This window comes from Lactuca virosa, chromosome 9, assembly GCF_052849685.1.
Source record: "Lactuca virosa cultivar CGN04683 chromosome 9, Lactuca_virosa_CGN04683_v6, whole genome shotgun sequence".
In the NCBI taxonomy this organism is placed as follows: Eukaryota; Viridiplantae; Streptophyta; class Magnoliopsida; order Asterales; family Asteraceae; genus Lactuca; species Lactuca virosa.
The window spans coordinates 163,682,362-163,708,942 of record NC_136434.1 but is presented as its reverse complement, the minus strand read 5'-3'; positions in this window follow the sequence as shown (position 1 = coordinate 163,708,942).

Sequence of the window (26,581 nt, the reverse complement as noted above, 5' to 3'; positions counted from 1 at the left end):
CTCAATATTGTTCCTCATAATTTCAAAAGTTATCATCATATTTAAATATTAATGTACAACTATTTGCAATATTCATGTCAGTCTTTATCAAGTATTACGACAAGTCGTCATATACTAATAAAAGCATAGTTATTAGTGTCACTTGTCATTTTTTTATGATTTATCTTTTCTTTTAAAATGCTCTATAACAATCTCACTTGTCATTTTCTTAGTATTTTTTATTTTTCTTAAAGTATTGATATTGATAATTAGTCGATAAGTATTGATGTTATAATTAGCCGATAATTAATTGTATTTATATATATTCAATGAATCCTACAAAATCGATTATAATTAGTCGATAAGTATCTTTCTATGTTTTTTACATTCCATAAATGTTCAATAGATAAAAGCTTTATATACATCTTTGTGGATTTGTATCGTTCTTTGTGTCTTCATCTCACGTTTTAGTTTTGATTCCATATGTTTGCAATTCTGCAACCTTATGGTCACATTCATTTTTATTTGTATATAATAAGTTGTAGATTGTAAACAATCATATTGAGTCTTTTGAGTTCTGGTATAACATTGAGAAATAAAGCATAAAGTTATTTTTTGAGTTTTGAAGTAAATATATTTACTTACCAAACACAAAATTAATAGACTATAATGTTTCGTACTATTTAGCTTCAACTTTAAAGAGTCCAAAACCAAAGATACATTTTGACTCATGAATCACACAAATAAATGAACTCAAATCAGATGTGGAGTAAGAGCATTTAAAAAAATCAAGTCTATAACATAATAATGTGAAGTCTATTGGACTTTAATCATTTTAAAAAACATACATGGTACACAGATTCGTTAGCTGTGAATTATAGTTTGATATTATTATATATAGCAATGTGAATTGTCAAGATTTTGTACTAGATATGTAAATATTGAGCTTTATTGCATATTTTTTTTACTTTAAGGATATATAAGGTTTTCTACTTCTTTCTGATGTTACAAGAAGTGACAGACAGTAGGTGGTGATAGGCAGTGCAATTGAAGATGTGTCAGCATCCACACATTGATAAATGGTACAAGCTTCCCGAAGAAGTTATAACTATGGTTTATTTTGTATCTTGATACAAGTGATTACACCCTTTATATAATCTCAATTGCAGACCTCCACGCTATTTAACGAAAGGATTAATTCAATAAAGATTAACGTTCTATTTATAGTTTGTGCATTATATCATCCTACTTCCATTTTCACACTAAGGAATTATACTTTGTAAAAATTAAAGTAATTTTAATCTTTTTTGATATAATCTAATTTACTAAGTTTGAGCAAAGTGTTGTTGTGTAGTTTTGTGTTTTTTCTTATCTTTTTTCTGTGATTAATTCTCTAATCAATGAAGTGTCATGCTAGATATTTAGAAATTTTATTCTTTTAGCTAATTGGTTTAGTGAAGTAATGGTGTGTGGAAAGCAACTGGTTGTTCTTTAGGAGTTACTTACTGATGGCAAGGACTCGGTAAATGTTGTTAGTGATCGCATGTTGCTTTTTCTTTTTGCAATAGATATGGTCATGTAAAAATTATGGTGGTGATGTTCAGACTGATTGTTAGCACAAGGTAGTATTACTATATTAACTTTTTTTTATCTTTTTTTATCCAAGTCCACTTGATGTGTTCATTTTTATCGCAGTCCAGTAATAATTAAGAAGTTTGAAAGTGGGGTGATGATCATCTAGAATAAGTCCCAAAGTGATGAAAAGGTAAAGCATTTTACATGTGACATTAGTTATAAACTTTTATGTCCCTTGATAGGTTTTTCTTTAATTATATTTTAATCTTACGCATTTTCAAAAATAATATCTACAAAAGATTGAAACCATGCAATTCATCTTAATGTTAATGTCGTCGGAATTGTAATGACTTACAAACATGATGAATAAGGGACTATCATGAGATTTTTACAATTGTTTAGTTTTACGGATATATTGGAAGAAACTGTTAAAGAATTTATTTGTCCTTCTTTGTAGATATAGAAGTGTTGCATTGACAAAAGACTAGAAGAGGCAATAATAGTCTACCTTGGAAATATTGATCAAAGTGGCACTTGAAGGCTCTTAAAGGTATTTGGTATATGTTATGGTTTTCTTTAGTTAATTTCTTTGTTATGCTACTTTGGGTAAATTTGTGGTAGGTTGAATTGGCTATATTATTGCTTGCTGTTTGTTTTGCATATTGTATTTTAGTATCAATAATTCAACTGATGGACTTTTAATTTTTCTAGATTATGTATTTTGATCAAGGTGAAAACGGTGGGGAAATATGAATTAGTACAAGTCAGTAGAGCTTGGTCTTTGTTTAGCTTGTGCATACTATGATATGAACATTTCAATCAACACTGCCAGGTGAGATGGGGGATTGAACCTTATACGTTAGGTTAGGGTAACAACTTTCGTATGGACGCAATCAATTAAACCATGTGCTTTAATCGGGTCTGGAATGTTTGACCCTATTTTGTTAGTTTTCTAATGGATTATGGAAAATTGATTCATTTCCCTCCCTTCAGATGCATGGTGATTTGGTGATGGATGTGACATGGGCACTTATTCGACCAATCAATACTTTAGCATTCATTTGTATGAGTTATTCCAGCTCAACTAATCAATTATAAGAATTTGAATATGCAAATAGTCACCTTCTTCCAGTAATATGTGCATATGGGTCCTTCTTTACAGATGTAAATCTTCATGTTAATATTTTCATATGGTTCTATTCATTAAAATCTTAATCTTATATAAAAGAATTGAAGTTTAGATCAGTTGTTTACCTTAACCTAGTAAGATGTTGGTCACATATTGTTGTTGTTTTACAAGCGACACAACTTTATTTCTCTCGCATTCATTCATACCCATCACTACTTTCTTTAAATAAAAAAAAACATTCAAGGTGAAGATGGTAAATATGGTCCATGGTTTTCGTATGATGGGGGAAACAAACTATTTTTCATTTCAATGATAAGAGATACAAAAATGGCATTAAAGTAGTTGTAAGAGTTGCCAAGTTTTTTAGAAAACAATGAGATTTCAATATGTATGGTTTCAAATAAACTAAAAAGTGATAGTTTCATCATTGCAGTGGATGGGCTCGAAAACTTTGTCAGATTCCAGTTGTGCCAGTAAAAAAGAATTAAATTTGAGCTCAATCATAACCACACCAATTAAGGATGTGAAGTTTCGCGAAATATGTAAAATTTCATAAGAATCTCACTAAGGGAATCAACATCACCATTGTGGAAGAATCCTTATGTGAAGCCGATTTCTAGGTTTCCAATCAAAGCTATTTTGGAATAATTATGTTTGATTTCTAGATTTGTTAGAATATTTGTGTATTTCTATATGGTTTGTAGAAATCTATCATTAAAGGAGTATTTAGGTATTTTTTTTTACCCAATGGAAATGTTTAGTATTGAATTTCATTGAATATACAATTACTCATTTGCATCCTTACACGTAAATGGAATGGAAATGTTTCATATGTCAATGCCCCAACAAATTAGCAATATATGATCTTTGTATATATATGATTTATAACCTACTTTGCGCGTTCTTTTGAGTATCCTTTAGATAATGTCAGTATACAATATCATTATTTTTTACATTAATTCACATTTCATTATACACTATCATTATTTTTTCATTACCACATAAATAAAAATTTTCTAATATATATTGAAAAATAATTTCACATATTTATTTCAATCAACGATTATAATTTTACATAAATAAAAAAACATAAATCTCTTAGTTAATAATTTGTTGAAAATTATTGATTAATAGTTATAAGTTTTTACTATAAAAATTTAATTGTTTTTGTAACCATGCTTCCTAATGGGTATAACCTAGTTTATAATACTCAACTTGAATTTTAATCATAATAGTAATAGAATGAGTCTACTTTATAATACTCCACTTGAATTTTAATCATAATAGTAATAGAACGAGTCATTACAATCATTTTTCAATCATAGATGTTAACATACATATATTTACGATATTATATCAAAATTTATATAATATTTATAGTAGGATGATAACAAATAACAAAATGTTTGTAGATAATGTCATTTATGACTTAATAAATTATTTATATTATATTGATAATTTATGAATTTCAAATATTATATCAAAATTTATATAATATTAATAATAAAATGTTTTTTTTTCGAACCGGTAAATATAAATATATAATGTATTCCTAAATTAACATTTAATTCCACATATCTCTACGACGAGACTTGAACATTCGGCCTCCAATAAGAAGGACCCAACTAATACCGTTGGGCTAGAAGTCATTGGGTATTCATAATAAAATGTTAACAAATAAAATAAAACTTTTATAGTATTCATAATAGAATGTCATTTATTATATCAAAATTTATGAAATGTTAACAAATAATAAAATATTTGTAGTATTCATAACATAATGTCATTTATAACTTGAATAAATTATTTTTATTGAATTGATAATATACATTTTAAATTAAATTCCAATTTTCTTTAGTAATAACAATTATTTATTTAATTTTGTTTATATTTTACGTAATGTATGATTTCTCCTTTTTATGGATGTATGTTAATTGTTCAAACATTTCCTTAATCTAGATATTTTGTATTACTATGACAATCATATTTCCTAAAAAACAACATGCCAATTGTTTATTCAAAATTTAATATTTAACATAAAATGCTCTCCAAATCATTTATTAATTATATTAATTACTTGATTAATAATTAAGTTGGATTAACTAATCTACTCTCTTGATCATTCTAATCTAATGAGTCGAAAGTACATTTTGAAAAAAAAAACTAGTTATATATATATATATATATATATATATATATATATATATATATATATATATATATATATATATATATATATATAATAACATTCAAATCCTCGAGGTATGAAATTTTTAGTAAAATATGAGTTTTGAGATATATATATATATATATATATATATATATATATATATATATATATAATAACATTCAAATCCTCGAGGTATGAAATTTTAAGTAAAATATGAGTTTTGAGAGAGTCACAACGTGGCCTGGCCGTGAGAGACGTGAGTCTCTTCTAAGTGTCACGAATTGATATTATGATGGGACGTGACACCTAATCAGAGGAAAACCCTAATTTCCGGACTTGGATCCTATTTAAAGGAAGTGAGGGGCTAAGATTTCTTTCACCCTCAGCCTCCATCACCTCATAAACCGCCTTATCTTGGTGTTTTTAGTTGCTTTTGAAGGAAGGAGAAGGCTTTTGTAGTGTTGTGTGCATCTTGGCAAACCTTAGGACTTCGTTTGTGCAACTCTAGACCTTTATAAGTGTTCAAGATCCAAAATTTATTGTTCTAGGTTGCTATATCCAAATTTCTGTCCCTTCATCTTCAAGTTTGAGAAAGTTGAAATGGTGGGATCCCACAAAATTGGTAACTTTATGGATCCTTGAGGTCCTTTGAGTGTTACATGCTTTGGATCTGAAGTTTGCTAGTGTATTGAACCCATGCATGAGATTCCTGGTGTTGTTTCTCCACTTTTGACCTAGTTTGAGCTTTAGACTCACAATGGGCATGCATGGACGAAAAGCATCGATCTTTAGGTTGTACTGGACGTTAGGAAGCCTTCTGGATGGAATTGATGGATGGCTTAATGTATTGAGAGTTGAATACATTAAGTTGAGAAAGACCGACTTCACGACGTGATAGCCTCCTCATCACGACATGACGACTCGGGACTTCCCAGTTATTTTAGACTGATTATGTCATGACGTGATGGCATGATCATCACAACGTGAAGGTAGCTTGAATCGTGACTGAGTTGGATCGTGACCGAGTTTGTGATCATTAGGCCAAGTTCGTTTTCCCCACGACGTGACCAAGGGATGGTCACAATGTGAGAGTCAGCTGATTGTGATGTTGACTGTTGACTTTGATTCTGACTGTTGAGTTGTTGATGTGGGTTGACTTTAGGTCAAATTGATAGTTATAGAGTATAAACTAAGGTTGGACTTCGTTTGATTCGATAGGTGAGTTGTAGCACCTGTTTTGAGGCATCGAGTTGTGGTTTATCTAACTTCTTGAGAAAGGTGAGTCCTCTCACTATAATATGTAGGTTGCTAGATTATCTTTGTGACTCTTGCATGAAAGACTGTGGTTAGATCACATCACCTGTATGAAAGATTATGGTTGGATCACAACACTTGTATGTAAGACTGCGGTTGGATCACAACACTTGTATGTAAAGATTGTGGTTGGATCACAACACTGTTTGTCGTTATGAATTGCATGGAAGACCATGTTTGGATCATGGCAGAAAGGTTATGATTGGGTTGTAATCTAGATGTGATTGTAAGACTATGCTTGGATAATAACTTTCACATAGGGTTGGAATACACCCCTAGGACTGGGCCCACTGATATGTTTGGTATGTGGTATTTTGGTGGAATTCACTATGCTTTGTGCTTACAATTTGTGGTTTTAACATTTTTAGGTACTTCCAGTTCCAAGCGGAATGCCCGGCTTGACTGCACATTTTACTATGACTGATTTTGGAACAAATATTGTGTGAATTGATAATTTAAAAAATAAATTTTTTTATTAGTATTTATGGGATGTTACAAGTTAGTATCAGAGCCTTAGTTTGAGTGATTCGAGCATGCACTTGGTGTGTCTGAAATAAAACATAGGAATTGATAATCTTTTTAAAGGAAAAAAAAATTTCTGAAACGATTTTTACAAATAAAGGAGTGCGATGCATGCAATCGGTCGAGCTCAATTAAGTGATTCCCAAAATACCCGTACGTGAGTGATATATTTAGTATGTCCTTATGTGAATTGCATGCTAGAATAGGGCTAAGGATACCTTCACGAATCGTATGATAGAATTCCATGATTTGTTTGATGCCTTGTAGCCTAGGAGGAATGGGATGTTATGCTTTATAGGGTGTCTATATTGGCAAAGTTAATTTCTAAGTGTATGTTTAAAAATTGTATACAATTAGGATCATATAGCCTTAGAATGATTGATTTAGCCTTATTTCATATTCATTGTCTAGTTGTGGGCTTAGGGTAGAATCATTTATTCGATGGTCTATTTGATCCCGTACTATGTATAATATTCATGTATAAGGCAACCGACAGTGTTAATAGAAGTTCCTAGTATCACAGAGGCCAGCGTGACGAGGATACCTAGGAGAGCCTAGGGAGTTCTATAGTAGGATATGTATGTTGTTTAGCATAGGGCTTATGCAAGTTTCCATGGTAAAGTGACTTAGAGGATTCAAGATGATTCTTTAGGAAAGTACTGATAGGTCTGGAATGTAGTATCGCTCGTACTTTTGGAAGCTCAAGATCTATACTCGAATCAAGGAAATTCATGGAGATCCTAAGGAGCTTACACTGTGAGAGTTCTCTCAAGTATATTCTGATTGTTTATATGTTTGTATTTTAGTATGGTGGTAAGCACTCGAGGAGGAGGTTCTGGTTCTGGTTCTGGTTTTGGCTTTGGTGTTGAACCAATTGTTGAGATGTTACGCGAGTTCATTACGTCATAGATTACTCGTGGTATTCTAGACGTGACTCCTATAATTGTTGGTACCATCATGGAGAGGATCATGGATCTATTGGATAATCACTTAGTAGCCTTTCGTGCAGAGATTATGGCCGGTCAGTTAGGGGCACGAACTCTCTCTTTTCGGGAGTTTAAAGCTTGTGGATTCCTAAAGTTCTTCAGGAAGAAGGACCCTATTGCTAGCCGAAGGTGGATCACTGACATGGAAAATGATTAGCGGACGCGTTTCTTCCCCGATAGGTCGAAAGTGGGATTTACATCTTGCTTTCTAAGGAACCAAGCTCACGACTGGTGGGAGGAGATTGGTCACGCTTTGGGATCTGAGGCCATGGCGACCATGTCTTGGATAAGTTTGCGACGAGATTTAGAGTTGAGTTCGTACATGCTATAGAGGTGCAATTGTTGGCGAGGAAGTTCCAGGACCTTCGCCAGACTACGAAGATTGTGGCGAAGATCACCACAAGTTCAGGGAGAGAGCCTTGTTGGTTCTGTAGTATGTTGCAGATGAGGAAAGGAAAACGAGATACCACAACATGCTCAAGGATGACATTCAAGAGTTTGTGAGCATGTCGAGCTACAAGACCCTAGAGGACATGATTGCTAGAGCCCGAGAATGGGAGATTGAGTTGGAGCTTCAGACAAAGCACAAGTCGGTGCTGGTACAAACAACGGTGGGCCAGGAGAAGAGGCCCAAAACTTTTGATTCTCGTTCTAGGGGCCAGTACGGCCCGAGCCGTTGCGGAAAGTTCGGAAAGTTGCACGATGGAGCCTGTCGAGCAGCGGGTTCGGTTTGTTTTAAGTGTGGCCAGGCATTACATTTTGGTAGGGATTGCCCTCGTGGAGCATTGATATGTTTCCACTACAATCAGACAGGCCACAAGAAGGCCAATTACCTAACCTGTCTAGCTCCATGGCACCGAAAATGTATCAGGGCTCAAGTGATTCACTTAAGCGACGAGACCTTGAAAGCAGCTTTTTCAAGTGTCAGTAGTGGAACATTCGGTCAATCGGGGAAGGTTTTTGTGCTCGAGATTGATAGGATGAGTAGTGGCGACACCCGCACCAGCCACCAGGTCAAGGCAGAGGCTCCCATGGTGAAGAGCAGGACATTCTAGTTGATAGCCGAGGAGGCACGAGCAGCACCAGATGTCGTTACCGGTATGTATATTTACCATGTATTTTACTGCTTTTTGTGTTTATGCTTATGTTTTATCTTATCATGTATAGAGACATTTTTAGTCAATGATATGATTGCTAATGTTTTGTTCGATTCGGGTGCTACCCGATCATTATTGTCTCTTGCGCTTATCAAAAAGTTTAGCGATGATACATGGACTTTAGATTATCCGTTGGAGGTGGAGATTGTTGATGATCGTTCAGTGAGTGCTCCGAGAGTTCATTGGGGATGTATTCTAAATATGTTTAGTGAGAGATAATCGATTGATATAGTTCCAATTCCTCTGCGAGGGTCGAGGGTTATAGTGGGTATGGATTGGTTTGGGACCTAATGGGGCTATGATTGATTGTGAGCATCAGTTAGTGAGAGTTCGAACCCCAAGTGGGGGAGAACTGGTTATTCATGGAGAGGATGCTCATCATGGACCGACAGTCTATTCAGCTACAAGAGCTAGCATGTATATTCAAAAGGGGTGCATAAGATTCAAAGCTTTTGTAGTGGATACGCGAATTGAGGGGAAGAACACTATGGACGACATGCCCATCGTTTAGGAGTTCCCTGATATGTTTATCGAGGATTTGCCAGGAGTGCCTCTTGAGAGGCAGGTTGAGTTTTGGATTAATCTGATTCCGGGTGCGGCACCGATAGCCAAGGCACCTTATCGCTTAGCTCCTCCATAGATGCAGGAGTTGTCTACACAACTGCAGGAGCTGTTAGACAAAGGATTCATTAGACCGAGTAGTTCACCATGGGCAACACGGATTATCTTTGTAAAAAAAAGGATGGTTTGTACATGATGTAAATTAACTATCAGGAGTTGAAGAAGTTGATGGTGAAGAATCGTTATCCACTTCCGATGATAGATGAATTATATGATCAGCTTCAGGGTACATCTTGGTTCTCCAAGATTAATTTGAGATGGGGCTATCATCAGATGAGGTTCGGAGATAATAATGTGCAGAAGACGGCCTTCAAGAATTGTTATGGTCATTTCAAGTTTGTGGTGATTCCATTCGGGCTCACCAACGCGCCGGAAACGTTCATGGATCTCATGAATCGGGTGTGCAAGTCGATGTTGGATCAGTCACTGATAGTGTTTATTAATGATATCTTGTTCTACTCTAAGACCAATGAGAACCCGAGGAGCATCTACGGGAGGTTTGGAGACCTTGAGGGGGGAGAGGCTTTATCCTAAGTTTTCCAAATGTGAGTTTCGGTTGTGCGAAGTGTAACATCTCAAAAATCACAATAAATTTAAACATTTTAAAACAACCCATTTACTGAAAAGAAGTGTTTACATAATCATTGTTTTTAAAACATTATTTAAAAATAGCCTCCCAAGATCCAATCAATCATAAAACCAAGGATGTGTACGGTCATGCCCTCACTTTGCAACGGTCCTTTGAAATACCTAAAACAAAACTAAAACTGTAAGTCAACGCTTAGTGAGTTCCCCCAAACTACCACCACACAAACATAACAAACAAGCATGCAAACATGAGCAACTAGTCTGATTGGACCGCCTCGTAGGGCCTACAGCCTATCTAGACCGCTCTACGAGCAGCCGACCCGACTGGACCACCTCGCAGGGCCTACAGCCTATCCGAACCGCTCTACGAGCCGCTGGCCTGACTAGACTGCCTCTTTAGGGCCTATAGCCTATCCAGTCGTCCCCGAGTGTCTTGGCCTACAACACAAAGCACGATCGCCTCAACCCAAACCAACATGTCGACATATGCAACAAACAAACATGAACACAAAACCGGTAAATACAAATAGTCATACGGATTTGAAGGATCACAACAACATAAGCAACCCATGGACTCCCCATCCAACGCTTTGGACGAAAAATTATAGGGCCTCCCTAGAAGTTTTCGTCCAACCCTTATAGGGTGGTCTAAGAGCCCAAATTCACAACTATCAATAAATTGCTAAATAGCCCCTGTACTTTTAATTAATTCTTTTAATTCCAAAATTAATTCCAAACTAAGTTCTGATTAAATATTAAAATAATATGATTTCTAATTAATATATTTATTTCCATAATACATTAATACATCATTTATTATAATTTATTAATCAAATAATAAATTCTTTCTCTTTCTCAATAGGTCATCCTCTCTAGTTGCTAGTATGAAGGCAACCCAAAAGGACTATGCTACTATTAATTCAAGTAAATACCAATTATAGTTATGGGCTTAGACACCTAATCCAACACCTTCAACTTGTAAGTACACTAAGGAAAACTCACCTCTCAATCTGAACAATAACTGATAAGGTATCGGCTTCGAATCTCAACTCTACCCATCACCTATCCATGAAAAGTGACCAACTCTCAAATATAATCCAAAATACCCAAAATACACTTAGGTCAAACTTGGTCAAAGCCAATAGTAAAAAAAAGTCAACTCAGAACGAGTACGCCCAGCGTACTCGGCACGTACGCCCCGCGTACTCGCGATCTAGATCGGGGCTCCCTCCGACGTACGCCCAACGTACGACCAGGTACGCCCTGCGTACGCGACATCTTACCAACCTCACTTTTGAGGACTTAATCCCTTAAGCCACATCGCTAAATTCTCATTTCTAGTCCCAAATGACACTCCAAACCATAAAGTTTCCAACTTTATGGTTCTACACCTCTAGATCAAGCCCAACAACAAAACCCTAACTTTTCTTAACCACGAAAGCTCTTAATAACTTGCATGGGGGAAACTAAGGGGAAAAGATCATATTTTTATGACTCTAGACTTGGAAAAACGTATAAAAGGACAACCCGTGTGTTCTATAGCATGCCATGCAGAAGAAGGTCATAGTTTGGGGACAAAAGCTCATAAAATCATCATATAACCAAGATCTAACAAGTTAATCATCAAGGTATGAACTTTGTACCTTCTGGAGATGAAGAATGATGCAAGACTTCCAGATCCAAGCTTGCTTCTAGCTTCCAAGCTTCACCACTACCTTCTTCTTCCTTTGGAACACACAAAAACACACACTCAAGCTTCAAAATGCAACAATGGGGCTAGGGTTTGCAAGAGAAGACGTTTCTAATGACGGGGGCTAGAAATTGGGTGGGGAAATGGGACTTAAGGTCTAATATATATGGTCCAAACCCTTAAGAATATGGTTTTCATCCACACAGAGTACGGCCAACGTACTCCCAAAATGACATCGTTTCCTTAAATGTTCCATACGCCCATCGTACCATGCTATACGCCCAGCGTACGTGTGTTCCGTCCAAATTTACAACAATGCCACTATGGGTCATTTTTGCAATACTTTCCATGCACAAGGCTGAAATACAAATAATCTTCATACATAAGGTCAAAATTAGAAGTACCTCATCATTGCGATGTTACAATTCTCCCTCATTGAACTTGAATTCGTCTTCGAAGTTAGCCATCATGAACAACTCAGGATAATGCTCCTGCATCTCCCCTCTGGCTCCCAGGTCCACTTGGAGCCTTTCTTATGCTGCCACTATACCTTTACCAAAGGTATCTCCTTGTTGAGCAGGATCTTCATCTTCCTTTCCACTATCACTACTGGCCTCTCAACATAATTCAGGCGCTCATCGACCTGAATATCATCCAAGGGGACCACTGCCTCATCGTCCAACATGAACTTCTGCAACTACGAAACATGGACACTGTTGTGGATCTGGATGAGCTCACTCAACAAATCCAATCGGTAGGCCACCCTGCCTACCCTGCCACTCACTCGGAATGTCCCAATATACTGGGGACCCAATTTCCCCCTCTTCCTAAAGCGTCTCACACTTTTCAAGGTGAGACCTTCAGTAGCACCATATCGCCGAGCTGAAATTCCAACTCTGATCAGCGCCATTCGGCATAACTATTTTGTCGACTCTGGGATGTCTACAATCTCTTCCATATCTGTTGAATAAGCTCCATGGTCTGAAGGACTACCTCAATCCTTCCCATGACTCGGTGGCCAAACTCCCCCTAACAAACTGGAGTACAACACCTCCGACTATACAGGAGCTCAAAAGGCGGGGCACAACTGCTGGAGTGATAGTTGTTGTTGTAGGAGAACTCCACAAGAGGTAGGTAGGAATTCCAACACCCACCAAAATTTATAACACATGTCTGTAACATGTCCTCAAGTGTCTATATGGTTCGCTCACTCTGGCCGTCGGTCCGCGGATGATAAGTAGTGTTGAAATTTAACCTCATGCCCAGTTCCTCGTGGAACTTCTACCAGAATTGGGAAGTGAACCGAGCATCTCAGTCTGATACAATGGAGATTGGAATCCTATGACGAACAAAAATCTCCCGAACATACACATCGGCCAACTTTTCAGCCGAAGAGCTCTCCCGGATGGCCAAAAAGTTGGCACTCTTGTTCAATCGATCCACGATGACCCATATAGCATCAAAACCCTTGGCAGTCTTCGGCAACTTGGTGATAAAATCCATGGTGATCAATTCCCACTTCCATATGGGAACCTCCAAAGGTTGCATCTTTCCATGTGGCCTCTGATGCTCAGCCTTGACTATCTTATAGGTCAAGAACTTCTCAACATACCAGCCTATCTCCCTCTTCATACATGGCCACCAGTAACTTAATCTCAAATCCTGATACATCTTGGTAGCTCCCGGGTGTATAGAAAAGTAAGAATTATGAGAATCCTCCAACACAATATGCCTAATTCCACCAGAAACTGGAACCCAAACCCGACTACACCAGGTCAACAACCCCCGGCTATTGGTGAAAAACATGTCGATGCCGCCCTTGATCCTCTCCTGCTTCAATTTCTCCTTCTTAACTCCCTCTGCAAATGCCTCTCTGATCAAATCCAAAAGTGGAGAATCAACGGATATCCTCATACACATCTCTCCCGCTTAAAGAATCCACTACCATATTCGATTTACTCGGATGGTAAAGTATCTCGCAGTCATAATCCTTGAACTGCGCTGCCTCATGTTCAAGTTCGGTTGGTCCATAAGATATCGCAAACTCTTGTAATATGTGTAAATGGTACAATGGACCCTGTATAGATAATGTCTCTAAATCTTAAGGGAAAACACCACTGCCCCTAATCCCAGGTCATAAGTAGGATATCGCGCCTCATGCGGCTTCAGCTGTACCGAAGCATAAGAAATCACTCGACCCCTCTGCATAAGAACCGCCCCAAACTAGTGATGGATGCATCATAAATTACCACGAAATCATTGACGCCCTCTGGAAGGGTCAACACCATGGCCTTACATAACTTCTATTGCAACGTCTCAAAAGCAACCTGCTGCTCCGTGCCCCATAGGAAATCCACTCCCTTCCTCGTCAGACGAGTGAGGGGTATTGCGATCCTGGAGAAGTCCTGAAAAAATATCCAAAAATATCCCGCCAAACCCAAGAAACTCCTGATCTCTAAGGGAGATCTCGAAACCTCCCACTGCATCATGGCCTCGATCTGCTCGGATCGACCAAAATCTCATCCTGGTTGACGAGATATCCTAGGAACTGGACTTCCCATAACCAAAACTCACACTTCTAGAACTTGGCATACAGTTGTTCTCCCCTCAATACCCCCAAAAGCTATCCAAGATGCTCCTCGTGCTGCTCTCTGATCTTGGAATACACCAAGATATCATCAATGAACATAATACCTGATCGATCGAGCATCCGCCTGCATACCCGATTCATTAAATCCATAAAGACTACAGGCACAATGGTGAGCCCAAATGGCATCACCACGAACTCGTAATGCCCATAACGAGTCTGAAGCACGGTCTTCTCCACATCCTCCTCTCTCACCCTCACCTGATGACACCCCGACCTCAAGTCGGTCTTGGAGAACCAAGATGCACCCTGCAACTAATCAAAGAGGTCGTCAATTCGCAAAAGGGGATAATGGTTCTTCACTGTCAACTTTTTTAACTCCGGGTAATCAATGCACATCCGGTGTGAACCATCCTTCTTCTTGACGAATGGAATCGGCGCTCCCCACAGCGAACTACTCAGTCCGATGAACTGCTTGCCCAAAAGCTCCTAAAGCTAAGAGGACAACTCCTATATCTAGGGCGATGCCAAGCGGTACGACGCCTTGGCAATCGGAGTCGCACCTAGCACTAGGTCAATCCTGAACTCAACTTTCCTCTCGGAAGGCACATTGGGCAACTCCTCCGGAAACACAACAACAAACTCCCTAACAACTGGCACCTCTGAAACCAAAGTCTGCTCCCTACATCTATGTTGAATATACTGTCGAGCCTTGGATGCCGAACAAAACCCTGATCCAACCCTGGTACCCTCTCCGAAGATGACAAGTTCTCCCCCACTTGGGGTTCGAACTATCTCTCGCTGACCCTCTCAATCGATCATAGCACCAAACCTACTCAGCCAATCCATTCCCACAATCACACACACATCTCCCATGGGAATAGGGATCAAATCAATCGGATAAGGCACCCCAAAGATCTCCAATATAAACCCCTGATACACTCTGGATGCAGAAACCTCGTATTCGTTGGTGATAGAATCCCGCAACAGAGACTCCAACTCGCTAAGGGGCATACCAAAATCCCCACTAAAATAACAAGACACACACGACCGAATCGCGCCCGAGTCAAATAACACAAGATAAAGCAAAGAATTCACTAAGAATGTACCTATTAGGAACATAAACATAACCATACCGTAAAATAATCGAAAAAAAAATAAATTAAACATACCAGTTATGACGTCTGCTGTTGCCCTAGCCTCCTCGGCAGTGAGATGAAAAGCACGACCCCGTGCCCTCGGGGGCTCTGACCTACCATGGCGCCCATCGGTGATCCTCAAAGTCGATGGCGCTGAAGCCTTTTCCGGTCCCTCCGTGAGCAGAGGACAGTTGGCCTTAATATGGCCAACCTGCTTACAATTATAACCTATCCTGGTGGTCGGTGTGGGGACATGTTGGTGACAGTCCTTGGCATTATGCCCATCCATGCCACATTTATGGCACCCAGAAGTAGATCGACGAGAACTCTCATGAACCTTGCCACACTTGCCAGAAGTGTGGCCCCTCTGACTCCCAGATCTTGCATCAATGGCCTTGAACCGCTTGGCCACAGGCTGTGACTGCACATGGGCATGCCTCAACTCCCTCGTCTGGAGCTCTATCTCAGTTTCGCGCCGTCTTGTGGCCTCCTGCAACTCAATGAGTGAACCATAGCGTTGAGTAGACAGAAACTGGCGGATGTCCATCTTAATCATGCTTAAGTACCGGGTCATCTGAGCTTGCTCAGAAGCAGCAAACTCGGGGTAGAACAACACTCTCTCAGTGAACATCTTAGTGATCTCATTCATCGACTCCATTCCCTGCCTCAGGTGCTGATACTCCTGGGCTAATCTCTCTCTCTATCTCTCTCCCTCTCTCTCCCCACCAAAGGAACGTATCTCGAATGCAACATCTTAGAGAATTTCTCGCAAGATACAATAGCTCTTTGATCTGGAGTGTATAAACCAGTAACCAACCTCCACTAATCCTTCGCTCCATACCAACGAAGGTTCAGATCGCACTTGACCATCTGGTCAGCCGGGCAGGAACATGTGAAGAAACATCCCTCCACGTCAGACAGCCACCTCATGGCTATGATCGGATCCTGGACTCCCTCAAACACCGGGGGCTTCATATTTTCAAAGTCCTGGTACTGGAAGGATCTCCCCCCTCCAATCCCCACAGCAGCAATGGTCGCGGTGGCTGCAACAGCAATAGCCTATGAAATTGCAGCATATGTGTCATCAAAGAATTCCATCATAGCGGTCTTGATAGACCTAAACAACTCCGGTATCTGCCCCCGGACAATAGAAACAACCTCAACATGAATCATCTCCTTGACCTCATCCTCGGTCAACCCTGACCTATCCTGGCCACTCGCTCCTGGTCCGGATCCCCTTTTGAACAGCATATTGAAAATAAACCAGAGAAATATCAGATAAAATGCATATCACACCATATGAACTAATCCATATCAAGACCCTAGGGGCTGTTACTTCCCTGTTATGCGTACGAGTAACTACAATCTATAAATTCATAGTTATGCACAATTTTGATGCATACACTGAGGAACTACGGTAATGATGTCAATTTCATATAAGGAAGAACCCTAGGCTATCAGGCATCATATAATCAGGAAATTCTATCATGCAATTCCTGAAGGTCCCTAGCCTATCACTAGCATGTTGTTCTAACATAACATAATATCAAATAACAATGTGGTAACTTGGGGTCTACTTCCTGGCTCCGGCTGATCGTACACATCACATCCTTTCTTGATTATTTTTTAAAACAATTTTGAAAATCATTTTTAAAACTTAAGCAGTTCCTTAGTTTGAGACTGGATTCACACAGATGTTCCTCCAATTAGCTCAAACCAAGGATCTCATACCAACTTGTAACATCTCAAAAATCATAATAAATTTAAACTTTTTAAAACAACCCATTTACTAAAAAGAAGTGTTTACATAATAATTGTTTTCAAAAACATTATTAAAAATAGAGTCTCCTAAGATCCAATCAATCATAAAACCAAGGATGTGTACGGTCATGCCTTCGCCTTGCCACGATCCTCTGAAGTACCTGAAACAAAATTAAAATTGTAAGCCAACGCTTAGTGAGTTCCCCCAAAGTACCACCACATAAACATAACAAACACGCATGCAAACATGAGCAACCAGCATGACTGGACCGCCTCACATGGCCTACAGCCTATCCGAACTGTTCTACGGGCCGCCGGCCTGACTGGATCGCCTCGCAAGGCCTATAGCCTATCCGGTCGTCCCTGGGTGTCTTGGCCTATTGCGCAAAGCAGGACCTCCTCAACCCAAACCAACATGTCGACATATGCAGTAAACAAACTTGAACACAAAAGTGGTAAATACATATATTCATACAGATCTAATGGATCACAACAACATAACATCATATGGTAACCAGTATATCAATCCTAATGGGTCGACCTTGATGTCTTCAAACCATAAGTACAGTGAGGAAAACTCACCTCTCAATCTGAACAATAGCTAATAAGGTCCCGGCTCCGAATCTTAGCTCTACCCGTCACCTATCCATCAAAAGTGACCAAATCTCAAATACAATCTAAAATACCCTTAGGTAAAACTTTGTCAAAATCAACGGTAAAAAAAAAGTCAACTCATACCGAGTACGCCCAACATACTCGGCACGTACGCCCTGCGTACTCGCGATCTAGATCGAGGCTCCCTCCGGCGTACGCCCAACATATGTGACGTCTTACCAACCTCACTTTTGAGGACTTAATCCCTTAATCCACTTCTCCAAATTCTCAGTTCTAGTCCCAAATGACACTCCAAACCATAAAGTTTCCAATTTTATGGTTCTACACATCTAGATCAAGCCTAACAACAAAACCCTAACTTTTCTTAACCACTAAAGCTCTTAATAACTTGCATGGGGGAAACTAAGGGGCCAAGATCATATTTTTATGACTCTAGACATGGAAAACATCCAAAAGGATAGCCCATATGTTCTATAGCATTCCATGCACAAGAAGGTTATATCTTGGGGACAAAAGCTCATAAAATCATCATATAACCAAGATCTAACAAGTTAATCATCATAAAATCATCATATAACCAAGGTTATATTTTTATGACTCTAGATCCAAGCTTGATTCTAGCTTCCAAGCTTCACCACTATCTTCTTCTTCCGTTTGGAACACACAAAAACACACACTCAAGCTTCAAAATGCAACAATAGGGCTAGGGTTTGCAAGAGAAGACGTTTCTAATGATGGGGGTTGGAAATGGCATGGAGAAATGGGACTTAAGGTTCAATCTATAGGGTCCAAACCCACAAGAATAGGGTTTTCATCCACACAGAGTACGCCCAGTGTACGCATTGACGTCGTTCCCTTAAATGTTCCTTACGCCCAACGTACCATGTTTTACGCCCAACGTACTTGTGTTCCATCCAAATTTACAATAATGCCACTATGGGTCATTTTGCAACACTTTCCATGCACAAGGATAAAATAAAAATAATCTTCATACTTAAGGTAAAAATTAGAAGTACCTCATCGTTGGGATGTTATACAAAGGGTAGTTCTTAGGTCACATCGTCAACCGGAAGGGTATATTGGTCGATCCAACCAAGATCGAGGAAGTGATGTAGCATGAGGTTCCAAGGACACCATCTAAGGATCTGAGGTTCCTGGGGTTAGCAGGGTATTACATGAGATTCATTCAATATTTCTCCAAGATTGTTGTTCCTTTGACACGATTGACAAAGAAGAATGTTACTTTCCGTCGAGGGCCTGTTGAAAAATTCAAGACCCTAAGACAGAGGCTATGTGAGGCTCGTATTCTGACCCTTCCCGAGGGTATGGATCACTGTGTGGTCTATTTTGATGCATCAATTTTAGGTCTGGGTGCAATGATTATACAGAAGGGCCATGTGACTGCTTACGCATCGAGAAAATTGAAGCCTCACGAAGCAAATTACCTTACACATGATCTGGAGCTCGGGGCTATGGTTTTTGCCCTCAAGATTAGGAGACATTATTTGTATGGGGCAAATGCATTATTTATACTGATCACAAGAGTGTAAGGGATCTGATGGATTAGACGAACTTGAAAATGATGCAGCACATATGGTTGGATGTGGTGAAAGACTATAACTGCAACATTTTGTACCATCCTAGGATGGCCAATGTGTCACACCCCCAAACCAGAACGGCGGAAACGTTCGGGGGTGGAGGACGTCATGTACAATATCATAAAAATGCACAATAGTAAACAAGCAACAACATCATCCATTGCATTAATAATATAATTCAATACAAGTGTGTTCTGTGTATAGTTTGAAAGACACTAAAATATAAATCAAAATAAAAGACGAGTCTTGAACATGCTTCGTCTTCTCAAAACCTGGTCATCGGTACCTGTCTACTGGTGACCTGAGAATACAAGTTATTTTGAATGTGTAGATCAGCATTTAAGCTGGTGAGTTCATAAGTATTTTAGTGTCAACGTTTGTATAAGTTTAATGAAAATGTTTGTAAGTGTTTGATGTAAATGTTTGTATGTGTTTGATGTAAATGTTTGTATACTTCCTAAACAATCCTATATTTTCTACTAAAGTAGTCTTCTACCAAGACCCGACTGTTTTGTATGTTTATCCTTTTGTAAAAGTGAGTGTTTTTCCCAAGTGTGACTATCATTACCAAAATATAATTTACATTACCGATTATGTGAGAAGATCACAATATGAATGTAATGGGAAAATAAATATGTACTATAATATTGTATATAAGTGACTACCGATGTACTAACTACCTTAAACCAGTTTGTTTAATTAAGGTAAAATGTGATGAGATTATAACCATACTTGATTGACTAGTAAAACACGACGATCAAAGACGTCGAAATGATATGACATTCGTCACCCGTAGACCTGCAGGTCCCACTGTAGCTAGCGGCAAGTTGTAGGATGGTCAATACCGTATAGATCTATACACAAACTCACTCTCTCCCTCCAGGAGACTCTGGTTACAAAACGTGACACAACAGTATATTGATGTGCCATGAAGTAGTGGCTCACATTAATGTTATCTTTGTTATAGTATTAGTGTAGTATGTTCTCTCTGTTCTAGTGTATAGTATGTTCTCTCTGTTCTAGTGTATAGTATGTTCTCTCTGTTCTAGTGTATAATATGTTCTCTCTGTTCTAGTGTATAGTATGTTCTCTTTGTTCTAGTGTATAGTATGTTTGAACTGACTCATGTATGAACTGACTCTTGTAAGTTTCATTGTTCTAGAAATAGTAAGTAGTAATCCTCTAAACTATACCTATTATAGTTTACTAGTACTGTTGTTTGAATGACTGATCATCTTTGAACACCTTTGCTACCCAAAGGTATTGAACTGAATGGAAGAACTTTTATATCTATATACATATACATAATATATAACTAACATTTAAACGACACTCAGACAAACAACCGATACCCTACGTCCACAACCAAACAAGGAACAAGAAATAAGACGAGTTATTAGTCCTAAGCCCTTTCAACCTTATTTATATAACTATACCCATATAGACAATATTTTTACAATATATAAGTTTAAAAGAGTTTGATAAAGAGTTTAGCATATAAAAGAGTTTTAACCATTTGAATGGTTATAGATGACTTGATGTCAGTTTATAAAATGTTTTGAAATAGTTTGTTTCATAACACAGTTTTGAAGTATAAGAAATCCACTTGTTTGATAGTTACTAATTACATGTGATTGATACAATAACAATAATGTTTTCTACTTGTATTCCCCCCCCCCCCCATAAAAGCATTTAAAATCATTTAAAAGATAATTTAGGGGTATGAACTCACCTTTGTGAGTGATTCGAATGAAAAATCGATATAGGATGTTAAGTGTCAAGTGAAGTCTCGAGCCCAAACGGATCCTATTAAGCATATAATAACACATATATGGATATTATTAGTGTATATAACAACTAATCATGCTAGGGAACAACCTTAGGGGCTAGGAAACACTTGGAATGAAGTGTTACAATCACATATGATTGTACTAAAGGTGTTTACGGCCACACACAAGAGTGTGTTTACGGCCATGGGTGTTCACGGCCCAACTTGTTTACGACCATGATGTTCACGGCCATGATGTTCACGGCCATTGATGTTCTTCAGAAGGGTTTATGGCCAATGGAGAAGTTATGGCCGTAAACTCTTGGTTTTCATGCTAAAATGGTTGTTTCTAGGGTGTAAATCAAGAGCTTCTAATTGATATCAAGTATAGGGAAAGGATACTTAAGATTTGGAAGCTTAAAGAGGTGATTACGGCCCAAAGTACTAGTGTGTTCTTGGTGTTCTTGAAGATCTAACCCAAAAGAGATGAATTCACGGATGAAATCAAGGGGTTGCACTAGATTAAGAAGGATATCAACTAATACGAAAGAATCACTTACAAATTTGTAGAGAAATAGAAGTGTTCTTGATGATACTTGAGAGAGAATTGACTGTTCTTGAGTTGGGAGTGTGAGAAGTGAAGGAAAATGAAGGAATATCACCCTTAAGGGTGGAGTTCACGGCCAGCCAAGAGATTACGGCCGTAATCTCTAGTTTACGGCCGTAAACTCCAAGTAATGGAGTTTTCCGGCTTGAATGCTGCACAACGAACTCTAGTAGATACTTCCTAACACTTAAACCTTGAATGTACTAGGCTTAGAACACTCAAACAGACCCTTAACAATGCTAGAAGATAGCGGAAACAAGTCTGATTGATGAATGAATTGGATGGCTTTACAAGATAGAAATTTCGGGTTGTCACACAATGTTGTTGTTGATGCCTTGAGTCATAAGATAGCGATTACACCCATCAGATATCTATGTTTAAGGATGGTTATCGTTTCACCACTGTTGGATATGATCAAGAAGGCACGAGTAGAGGGTTTGAAGAGAGAGGATTGGAAAGAAGAAATAATCAGGGACCAAATTTCATTACTTGATAGGGATAGTAATGGATTATTGACTTGCTGCAGCAGAGTAAGGAAGCTCACAAGTTGAAGTTTTCGATCCATCTGGGGGCCACCAAGATTTATAGAGACATGAGATTGAGCTACTGGTGGCCCTGCATGAAGAGAAAGATAGTATGGTTTATGGAGCGGTGCTTGACTTTCCGAAAAGTCAATGCCGAACATCATAGACCCCACAGAAAATACAACTGTTACCCATTCCCATATGGAAGTAGGAAGAGATCACCATAGATATTCTTATGAAGTTTTTGAGGACGACACGTGGGGTTGATTCTATTTGGGTCATTGTTGATAGATTCACCAAGAGTGGTCATTTCATCCGAATTGCTGAAAGCATTTCCGCCGAGAAGTTGGCTGACGTCTACATCAGGGAGATAGTTGTTCGACACAGGGTTCCAGTTTCAGTGGTTTCTGATTATGATGCTCGTTTCACCTCCAGGTTCTGGAGGAAGGTTCATGAGGAGTTGGGTGCTCGGCTACTTTTCAGCATCGCATATCGCCCTCAGACTGAAAGACATAGTGAGCAAACTATTCAGATGCTCGAGGGTAAACTTATCTTCCATTGATTGAGTTCTCCTACAATAATATCTATCATGCCAGTATTGATCGACCTTCCTTCCAGATGCTTTACGGGAGGATATGTCGGACCCCAGTTTGTTGGGGCGAGGTCGACCATCGAGTTATGGGGAGTACTGAGGTAGTAGCTAAGACCACTGAGTTGATACAGCAGGTGCGTAATCAGCTACAGACCGTGCAGGTCCGCCAAAAGTGTTATGTTGAATGGCGGTGTTCGAACCTTGAGTTTTAGGTCGGAGATTTTGTGCTTCTAAAGGTCTCACCTTGGAAAGGTGTCCTCCGGTTCCGGAAGTGCGGCAAGTTAGGCCCCAAGTATATTTGTCCCTTTAGGATTATCGCCTGGGTTCAAAAGGTTGTGTATTGATTTGATCTTCCTGATGAGCTTAGTCAGATCCACAACACTTTCCATGTCTCTCAACAGCGGAAATGCTTGGCTAATGATTCCGAAGTGGTGCCATTGGACGACATTCAGGTCGATGAGCGCCTGAACTATGTTGAGAGACCAATTGCAATCCTAGACAAGAAGACAAAGACCTTGCACAACAAGGTGGTGAGCTTGGTGAAAGTGCAATGACAAGACCGAAAGGGTTCCGAGTGGACTTAGGAACCCGAGGAGGAGAGGAGGGAGCATTATCCCGAGTTGTTTGCAGTAATGGACTTCGAGAAAGAAGTCTGATTCAAGTAGGGGAGAGTTGTAACATCCAGATCCTTGAGGTATGAAATTTTAAGTAAAATATGAGTTTTGAGGGAGTCATGACATGAGGGAAGCATCCTCACGATGTGAAATTTCCTTAAGAGATGTGAGTCTCATTGAAGTGTCACGACGTGACACTATGATGGTCACGACGTGACACCTGATTAGTGGAAAACCCTAATTTCCAGACTTAGATACTATGTAAAAGATTTGAGGGGCTAGGGTTTCCTTCACCCTCAACTTTCATCACCTCCTAACCCCCTTGAAGAAAACCTAATCCCTATCCTTTCTTTTTGAGTTCATCTTGGTGTTTTTGGTTGCTTTTGAAGAAGGAGAAGGCTTTGGTAGTGTTGTGAGCATCTTGGCAAGCGTTGGGACTTCATTTAGGCATCTTTGGACCTTTGTAAGTGTTCAAGATCCAAATTTTATTGTTCTAGGTTTCTAGATCTAAGTTTTTGTCCCTTTATCGTCAAGTTTGAGCAAGTTGAAATGGTGGGATTCCATAAAGTTGGCAAATTGATGGATCATTGATGTCCTTTGAGTGTTATATTCTTTGGCTCTGAAGTTTGGTAGTGTATTGAACCCATGCATGAGATTCTTGGTGTTGTTTCTCCATTTTTGATGTAGTTTGAGCTTTAGACTCACAATGGGCATGCATGGCTAAAAAGCATCGATAGGTTGTATTGGACGTTAGGAAGCCTTCTGGAAGGAATGGATGGATGGCTTATTGAATTGAAAGTTGAATATATTAAGCTGAGAAATACCGGCGTCATGACGTGACACCCTCCTCATCACTACGCGACAACTTGGGATTTCCCAGTTATTTTAGACTGACTATGTCACGACATGATGGCCTGATCATCACAACGTGAAGGTAGCTTGAATCATGACTGATGATTATTATTTACTCTGATGATTGTGATACATTTTACAATGACTAATTATGGAACAATATTGTGTGAATTTGATAATTTAAAAATGAAAAAAGCTTATTAGTATTTATGGGATGTTATATATATATATATATATATATATATATATATATATATATATATATATATATATATATATATAAAGGAAACATTTTTCCTTTCACCACATTCATTTGAAACTCCCATGACTTTTCAATTTCTTTCTAATAATGGTTATAAGTTGGTTAATAACGTTAAATAAATATATAACTTAAAGTGTAATCATATATAAACCAAAATTTTAATATTAAAAGAATATATTTTCTTCTACTTATAAAGTTATGTTTTTAACTTTTAACATATAATACCCAATTTATTAGGTCTAATATGTTGTTGCATGTAAACCATTATCATTTTAAAGCTACAACTTTTGAACAATTTGTATAAAATACTTAAATTGCTAATGTAAATATAACCTTATAGGATCAACTTAAATATAAATGTTGGTCCAACTTAAACAACCTAAAGAATATTTTGTAAATAGTTAAAAGTGATAAATTGTAGTGTCTTTCTAATAATAATTATAAGTTGGTTAATAAGGTTAAATAAGTATCAAACCTAAAGTGTAATCATAAATAAACTAAATTTCAATATTAAAATAATATTTTTACTTCTAATTATAAATTTATGTCTTTAACTTTTAATATATTATATTTAATTTATTAGATTTAATATGTTGTTGTATGTAAACCATTATCAGTTTAAAGCTACAACTTTTGAACAGTTTGGACAAAATACTTAAATTGTTAATTTAAATATAACATTACAGGGTCAACTTCAATATAAATTTCAGTTTCACTAAAAAAACCCAAAAAATATTTTGTGAATAGTTAAAAGTGATAAATTGTAGTGCTAAATGCAAAAACTAAATTGTAATATCAATTTAACTAAAATATTTCCTAGAGATATTTTTATAATCGTTAAAAGTTTCAGATAAGTAGCTTAAAATAACTTACAATAACAATAGTTAAAAATAACTCTATATAAATGATTATATTGCTACCTTTAAAATAAAATAAAAAACTGTTTGATGTTTTAAATAATTACAATGATAGAAATTAAAACGTTAAGCAAACAAAATTTAAAAAATTAATTAACAATAACAACAACTAAAAATAACATTAAACCATATATTATATTTAATTTTATTCATGAGTAATCATCATATCATACATACTTATAAAGCTAGCATTTTTTCTTGAATCTCATGCATTTGAAACCCCCTTTTTTAACTTCCTCAAACCACATTCATTTGAAACCCCATTTTTTAACTAATGCAACTCAAAAGTTTTCTTAATTATGATTTAACACTTAAAAGTTTTATAACTTATATTATGTTTAATTAGCATTTAGTGAAAAAAAATTACTATAAAATGCCAAGCTTTTGGGAAGGCATGCATACAAATCATATACAAATTTCAAAAAGAAAACAAACTTAAAGGTTTGTGTGTTGGATTGAGGTCTTATGACCACTTTTGGAGATATGTTATTATATTAGAACTTTTAATTTGTAAGTTTGTTATACTAATTCGTTTTTATATTTTCTTCATTTTTGGATTATTGTAATACAGTCGTTGTATATTGTGGTTTAATCGTTAATATATTGATCATATGTTATATAGGGTGATGTCGAAAATATTTAATTAAATATTTTAAATATGTTTTTTTTGTTTTGTAATTGTACCGTTTCAAAAAGATAATTAATTAAAACTCATATATATGTTATACTTTCCATCTCTCTCTCTCTCTCTGTATATATATATATATATATATATATATATATATATATATATATATATATATATATATATATATATATTATAATAGAGGTCAAAACACTTCAATCAAAATTCATTTAAAATCTAATATTTCAAATGCTTTTTAATAATGATTGTAAAAATTTCAACATGTGTTACTTAATTGATTGATTAATAAAAATATTTAATGTTTTGAAACTCCTAACTCTTAAACTTATATTATTTAATTTGTTAGTTAACTAAAATATTTTTCCTAG